Source organism: Bufo bufo, chromosome 1 (genome assembly GCF_905171765.1).
Source record: "Bufo bufo chromosome 1, aBufBuf1.1, whole genome shotgun sequence".
Lineage (NCBI taxonomy): Eukaryota > Metazoa > Chordata > Amphibia > Anura > Bufonidae > Bufo > Bufo bufo.
Window position 1 is genome coordinate 785,918,074 of NC_053389.1, and position 7,903 is coordinate 785,925,976.

Genomic DNA, 7,903 nt, shown 5'->3' on the forward strand with positions numbered 1-7,903 from the left:
ACGGCTGCCAGAATGGGGCTGCTGCATGCCATGCGGCTGAAGGCAGCAGGCTTCTGTCTTCAGGAGTGCAGGAAGGGGGGAGCAACGTCCCTGGCCTAATCCCAGCCAGGGGACAGTTCCTGGAAGTTCTTCCACCTGGATTTCCTTCTGGATCAGCGCAGAGAAGCGGGCAGCAGGAATCAGGACCGACGGCTGATGGGGACACAGCACCCAGGCAGCCAGGTGAGATGAACTGGGGACCTTTAGCTCAGTTGGTAGGGGGTTCGGGGAACGGGGGGCTGGGGCCCCTCTGTCGGATTTAGTTAGGGGTTTAGGGCAGTTATTGGGCGGTTTAGAGGGTCTGTTGGCCAGTTGGGGCGGGGGGGGTCCTCTAAATTGTCAGGGTGTGGGTTACAGGAGGTCCTGGTGTTCAACTGGGTCTTTGTTAGGTTTGCGGGAGAACACGGCATCCGTTCAAACGCAGGCGGGAGGTGCGGCGGAGGATGATTCAGTGAGGTTAGACGATAAGGCAAAAGGGGAAGTTTATGTTTGTTTTGAGGGCCCGTTGGGGGGCATTTAAAACAAGAGGTGAGGGAGCGGTTTTGGAGAGGGGAGAATGTGGAGATTTTTTCCCTGCTCCCGTCAGAAAAGTTTAACCTGAATAGAGCAAGGAAGGATGAGGGTAAGAGGGAGGACGAAGAAAAGCGTAGGTATTGGTTGATACCGCGGACATTTGCAAATTGGTTGCAGGCGTTCGCAATATTAGCGTGATCGGGGAAAAAGCGCCGGAGTGCTGTTCGGCGTTTTTTTGCTATTTGGACGCAGTTGGCGAATCTTACCGGATGTATGGGGAACAAGCATGGCTGAGGAATGACGAAGAGTTCCGGCAGCGGAAGGCGGTGCATACGAACATTAGATGGGATCACAAGGACATTGCCTTGTGGTTAAAACTAACGGCGCCAGTTAGGCCGGGTCAGTCCTTTCGGGAGGAATCCATGGGCGGAGGGCAATCCGGGTGTGCGGCAGCGTCCGCAAAGGGATTGTGCTTCCTATTCAATGAGGGGGTGCAAATTTGGAGCCAAGTGCAAGTTCAAGCACCAGTGATCTACATGTGGTGGGTCCCACGGAGCTGGGCGTTGCTTCAGGGGAAACAGGCAAAAAGGGAGAGATGGCAATAGCAAAGGGGGGGACGCCGCTTTGTTTGGAAAGTATGGAACCGTTCCTAAGTAGATACCCGGACAAGCGAGCTGCGAATTTGTTGCGGGAGGGGTTATTGTTGGGTTTTGGGATACCGTTTATTCCGTCGGGTGCGGTCTTAGTTAAAAAGAATTTGAGGTTGGCGATGGAGTATCCAGAGGTAGCTACGGAAAAATTAAGAAAGGAGATAGATTAAGTTGGGTAGGATGTCTGGCCCGTTTATTTGCGTTTGTCGCCGTTGGGGGTGGCGCCAAAAAAGGAGTTTAATAAGTTTCGACTTATTCATCATCTGTCTTTTTCTAAGGGGTCGTCGGTCAATGATGGTATCGATACGGCTTTATGTTCGGTGGTCTATACCTCATTTGACACGGCAGTTTCATGGGTTCGGAATTTTGGTAAAGGGTCGTTACTAGCGAAGACAGATATTGAGGCGGCGTTTAGGTTGTTGCCAGTACATCCGGATAGTTTGCATCTATTGGGGAGTTTTTAGGAGGGGGGATTTTTTGTAGACCATTGTTTACCGATGGGCTGTTCCCTGTCATGCGCGTATTTCGAGACGTTCAGCTAATTTCTGGTATGGGCGGTAGTGGATTCGTCTGGATGTGAATCGGTCATTCACTATTTGGACGATTTCCTGTGTATTGGTCCCCCGGATTCACGCGTTTGTTTGTTGTTGCTGCACACGTTGAGTACGTTGTTTGGGTCTTTTGGGGTTCCCTTTGGCGATGAAGAAGATGACGGGGCAGGTTACGGAGTTAAGTTTTTTGGGGATAGTGATCGATACGGTTCGAATGGAATGTAGGTTGCCCTTAGATAAACTGGATGATCTTAAGGTTGAGGTCGCAAGGGCGCGGCGGTTACAGAAGATGAAGCTGCGCGAGCTTCAGTCACTCCTGGGAAACTTAATTTTGCGTGCCGGATTATACCCATGGGGAGCATTTTTAGCAGGTGATTAGCGAGGGTAACGGCGGGTATCGTGGCACAGCACCATTATATTCGGTTAGGTCGTGAACTGAAGGCGGAATTCCAAGTTTGGAGTGCATTTTTAGATAGTTATAATGGTAGTTCGCTATTTATGGGGGAAATGGTGGATTCATTTGATTTTGAGCTTTTTTCTGATGCAGCAGGGGGAGGTGGATATAGCGTTTACTGTGGGGGTCGATGGTGTGCAGGGGGATGGCCCGATAGTTGGGTGGAAAAGGGTTGGGTGAAGAATTTGGCCCTGCTAGAAGAACTTTTCCTTATAGTGGTGGCGGTTATGCTGTGTGTGTGTGTGTGGGGGGGGGGGGTTGAAAAGGTCCGCTTCCATTGCGACAATTTGGGAGTAGTTCAGGTGATTAACAGGTTGTCGGCCTCGTCGCCTTTGGCGGTGAGGTTGTTGCAGCAACTGGTACTAGAGTGTTTGTCGCTCAATGCATGGGTGGTGGCGGCGCATGTGTCCGGGATCAACAACTGTATTGCTGATGCTCTCGTTCACAGTGGGAGCGTTTTCGGCAGCTGGCCCCGGAGGCGGTTGGGCTGGAGTGCCCGAGCTGCCTATGGGACATACTGGAGGGACCATAGCAGGGCTCATTCGGTCATCTTTATCACCCTGATATGTGGGAAACATATTTGTAGGACATTGTAGGGAGGAGGGCTGGTCGATTTAAAAAATGAATAGTTGTGTTGCGGGGTTGGCTTTTGGTTTTAAGTTGAGGATGGCTGATTTTACTAAGTCTTTTTTAGTCACGTGGGCGTTGAAAGGCTAGTGGAGGTTGCGGGTGGCGGAGGATAGCAGACGCCGGTGTCTTTTCTCTTGCTGCTGAGATTAGGGGAGCAGTTACAGAAGGTGGGTAACTCAGTGGGGGAACTGCGGTTATTTCGACCTTTTCTTTGGCATTTTTTGGGGCGCTGAGGTTGGGGTTGCTGGTTTGTCCGACGGTTAGTCGCATGGGTGGGTTGCTTAGGGAGGATATGGAGCTGTTCGAGCATAGGATGTAATTAATCATTCGGAGGTCTAAAATGGATGTGGAAGGAAGAGGGCGCACGGTGGTGCTGTTTGCTATCCCGGGGTGTTTGATGTGTCCGGTACGTTGTATGAGAGAATATGGGGCAGAGGTGAAGGGGGAGATTTTGCCTTTATTGGTGCATGCAGATGGTTCTTTCCTGTCCCGTTTTCAGTTTACGGCCATCTTTAGGAGATGTTTGGATCAGGTAGGGGTAGGGACAGCGGGTTATTCGAGCCACTCTTTCATGATTGGGGCAGCGATGTTAGCAGCTAGGTGGGGGTTGGGGGATGAGGTGATAAAGAGAATCAGGAGTTGGGAATCCATACGTTTTAGATCGTATGTTTGTCCGGAGTGAGTGTGAAATTGAGTTCAGGTTGTAGAATAAAAGGGGTAGGTTAATTTTATGCGGTGTTGCTTCTTGGTGTTTTTTTTTTTTTTTTGGGGCATTCGTTTGTCTTCTGGGGAGCCATCTGGGCAGCAATTCGGCCGGATGGGCAGCATCTTGGGCGGTCGGTGGCGGTCGTAAGATGGTTGAGTCGTAGGGGGATGGTTTGGGGAGGAGTGTTGCCTGAGGTACATAGGTTTGTTAAGCAAGACAGGGCTCCGGATGTCTTGGTGCTACACATAGGGGGGAATGACTAAGGAGCACGGCCTTTTTGGGAATTAGTGTGTGACGTGAAGTTCGATTTACTTTGGTTGTGGAAGTTGTTCCCGGGGATGGTAACAGTTTGGTCGGACATAGTTCCGAGGAAAGTATGGCAGAGGGCTAGAGGTTCTGAATAGGGCTTGAGTGAAGGTTAACCAAGCAATCGGGCACTTTATGGCGCGGAATGGGGCTGTGGCGGTGAGACATGTGCAGCTGGAAAAAGGTGTAGGGTTTTTTTGAGGGGCTGATGGTATTCACTTGAATGCAGTCGGGTTGGATATGTGGTGCCTGGCTCTACAGGAAAGCATCGAGACGGCTTTAAGAGTGTGGAGGGACGTGCAGACTTAAGAGGTCAAGCCTGCGCGTTGGTGGCAGTGGGAGGTCCTTGAAGTTGGAGATATTCCCAGGTGGTGAGGATGGGAGGGCTCCACGGTTGGGGCTGGACTCCCATGGTTGGTGGTCGGTTGTGGCAGAAGTTGGTGGGGGGGGTCATCTGTGGTGCCTCGGAGCTGGCGATAAACGGCTGAAGGCAAGATGGCACACCCTGGTTGGGTAAATAATTTATTTGGGGCTTCAAAGACCTCCCCCTGTATTAAGTATTATATGTTATACATATGGGGAATTCGGAATTTGCATATGCCGTTGCATATGGGGGGGGGAGTTTTCGGTTATGTTTATTGTTACAATAATAAAAGTTTATAATATTGGTAATAAAAGCTGCTGTTGTGGCCGATTTAATCCAACCCCATGTCCGTGTTTTATTGGGTTAGGGTTTGGCGGAGTAGGAAGTCTGGGGGTTGTATTGGTTGGGATGGTATTAAAGGGGGCAGGTAAGTATGAGGGGGGCGAACGGAAGTAACCAATACCTCCGTCGTGAATATTTACATCAATGCAAGATTTTAGTTTTTCCTTTTTAATAAATTAGCGTTTGAACATTCTGTTCTCACTTTCTCATTATGGTGTATTGAGGGCAGAATGATGTTGCAATTTTTTTAATTTTAGCACAAGGCCGCAGCATAACAAAATGTGAAAAAAGAGAAAGAGTTTGAAGACTTTCCGAAAGTATTGTAAGTATAGTCTCACAGCTACGGCAACAGTTTGGAATGGCGTTGTAAATATATAGAACACAGTAATCAATGGGGCACAAAATAAAAATGGTAAAGGCAAAATATTTTACAGCACTATTAATTAATCTCCCTCAGTGTGCTCTGTGTTAAATGTGTGATAAACTGTGATTGAGGAGTGCGCCTAGAAGAAGTAAGGTGTCTTATAGACAAGACAATGCTCCTGCGGGTATGCAAATAAGCTAGTTCCCAGAGAAGCATTGCCTGGCCTATAAAGACTCTTGATGTCTAGTAGTGTCACGGACGTTCCCGTGACAGGTGCTTCTAGGAGATCATTGAGACTGGCAACACGTGGTTTGATCTGACGGGTTCCTTGTGGATCAATTCTTGTCTGTGTTGTTTCTGGTAATGGCCACACCCCTTGCCTCAGGTGTTGCTTATGTGGTCATTTTACCTTCCCTATTTATTGTGGCTTCTCCCACCATATAGCTTCAGTCTTGTTTTGGATTGCTGGTGTTTTGATCTCGGCGGAGTTCCTTTGCTTCCATAGCCATTTGAAGTTAAGTGTCTTCTTCCCCTGTTGTTTTATTGTTCGGGTTTTCTTGTGTTGCTCTTTTCCCTGCTATTTGTGTTTAGGCCTGAGGGAGACTCCTGTTCATCCTACCGTTTGGAGGAACAGGTTGTCTCTTGTCCTGACATTAGTACCAGGGTCCTATAGGGTGAGTTAGGACTCTAGGTTTCTGTGTATGAACTCACCTACCTCTGGGGTCAGTTCATACTTGCAGTCAGTCAGGACTTGGATAAGAGTTTCTCTAGGAGGTGACTTGAACTTTTTCTTAGTTTCCAGGCCTTTTCCCCTCACCACTTTCCCTCCTACTTCGGTGTGGGTTTCCCTCCCTCACCGAAGCATGACAAGTAGGTGCTCTCCTTAAGGAGAAATAGTACAATCAGATCCTGACGAAGGCCTCTCACAGGTTAAGCCAGTTCTTTCTACTCATCACCCATTAGGGGTAATCACCTGGAAACAGCTTGCTGTAGATGAGGTTCTGGCTTGGCTATAACCCTAAGTTATGTGTCAAAGCCTGTTAAAAAGGTCAAACATTGACTTATAGGATAGCTACCTTACATCTAGTGGCATTAGATGTTCAGCCTTCCTTTGCTTTTGAAAAGAGAACTAGTTTAGAAGGTAATTTGTGAATGATGTGTAGGTTTTTCTGTTTTTTAGTGTTGTCTTTTGTTTGAAGGTCCTTTTACACCGACCAATAATTTGGCAAATTATCAAGGATGAGCTTTTGTATAAACACTTGTTCCCAATGATTGGCCTGTTTGAAAGCTGCCATCGATCACCAGATGAACGAACTTCTCGGGGGCTCGCTGCACTAACATAATTTGACACAATTTTTACACCATCATGGAGCTGGTATACTTTTAGACAACCAGATGCAACTCTACATGGATTAGACTAGAATAAGACAAAGTGCAAATTGTGTGTAGACAAAAAAGTGTCCGAAAAATTTATGCAACTAAAGACTAACGTCCAGCATGGTGCACACTTTTAGGTCATGCCAGAAAAACCAACTCAATGGCACAATTACTCATGTCATCATATATCTGCAGCATTGACTTCTCTCATGTCATCTGCCTTTCCTCAACAACTATGACAGGACTTCACCTCGCCCAGTTTTTGATTTGGAAAGGGGTGTATGGGATTGCAGACGCTGGACATCTGTGATGGATCCCAAGTATGTATTTTCCTTGCAGCAGCTTTTTTTTGTTTTGTTGGCACAGTCAAATATGACATCCTGCTACAGCGATTCTTGGAATATTTACAGTGGTCTGTTCTACAGAAGGCAAGAGTTCCTGGTGATGGAGTGATAGTATGAGGAATGATAGATGGTGTCAGGGGAAAAAGCTTTTGAGATAAGAGTGCTTGTTTACTGCACTTCTATACTCTCGTCTTATGTAACGTAAGAATCCGAGGATGTCAGAAATTTTTGTTAGCCATGGATCAAGTGTTCCAGTTCTAATCTAAATTAATGGTCTTTTCATGTACTCTATGGATATGTTGAGTCCTACAGGGTGAGAGAACCTCTTTACACCTGCTCCAGTAGAGGAGGGTACCGAATGAGATACCCCCACTAATGACGAAGAGGGTTTTCCAAGACTTTATAACTGATGACCTATCCTCAGGATAGGTCATCAGTACCTCATCTGTGGGGTTTGACACCCGGGTCCCCCGCCAATCAGCTGTTTGAGAAGGCACCTGCGCTCCTGTGAGCGCTACACCCTTCTAAGTGCTCACCAACCACAGCACCATACATTGTATAGAGGCTATGCTTGGTATCGCGCTCAGATCCATTCACTTCAATGGGGCTAAGCTGCGTCTAGGCCATGTGACCAATGAACGTGTTGTCCCATGGCCTAGGAAAAGCTGAGTGAAGGCCGCGGCACTACTGAGAGCACCACCGACTTCTCAACCAGCTGGTCGCAGGGGTCGGACTTCCACTGATCAGATACTGATGACCTGTCCTGGGGAAGTTCATCAGGTATAAAGTCTTGGAAAAGCCCTTTAAGGTCAAAACCTAAGATGGAATATGGCGGCTGCCAAGATACTTTTCCAAGTCAGCATGGTGTCATGAACACAGAAATGTGAGGCCATCTTGGTTGCTATGGATACACTACCTGACAGCAGCAGCCTTTTATGATTGTCAGACATCATGTCACTAGCAACCAATTTCATTTCATTTTCCAGCTTGTCAAGGCTAATTAGCTTTGGGCGACTTGTTTGTGTTTCAGGTGCTTTCATCACATCTGATGCCTTTGCTGCACAGAGAGAACTTCAGATCACCACTGGAGGTGTGACATTAGGGAAGTGTGTGGCGGTGCTATAGAGACATTAGCATTTGGAAGGAATTTGTGGCAGGTACTCAGGAGAAAGAGCGGAAACACATATCTTTTATATCATGCAATATGGCTGTTGGTTACTGTGAACCCACTGCCGAGAAGCAGGTAAGTAATCCCCTCCCCCA

At 47.7% G+C, this 7,903-nt stretch overlaps 1 long non-coding RNA gene across 1 annotated transcript; it reads left to right on the forward strand.

Annotated features, from left to right (window-relative positions):
- The first annotated feature begins 3,201 nt into the window (after window positions 1-3,201).
- LOC120986383 lies at window positions 3,202-7,163 on the forward strand. The gene is made up of 4 exons (XR_005775676.1): window positions 3,202-3,212; window positions 4,192-4,200; window positions 6,347-6,351; window positions 7,038-7,163. It is a non-coding gene; the product is annotated as an uncharacterized LOC120986383 (long non-coding RNA).
- Window positions 7,164-7,903: the final 740 nt, after the last annotated feature.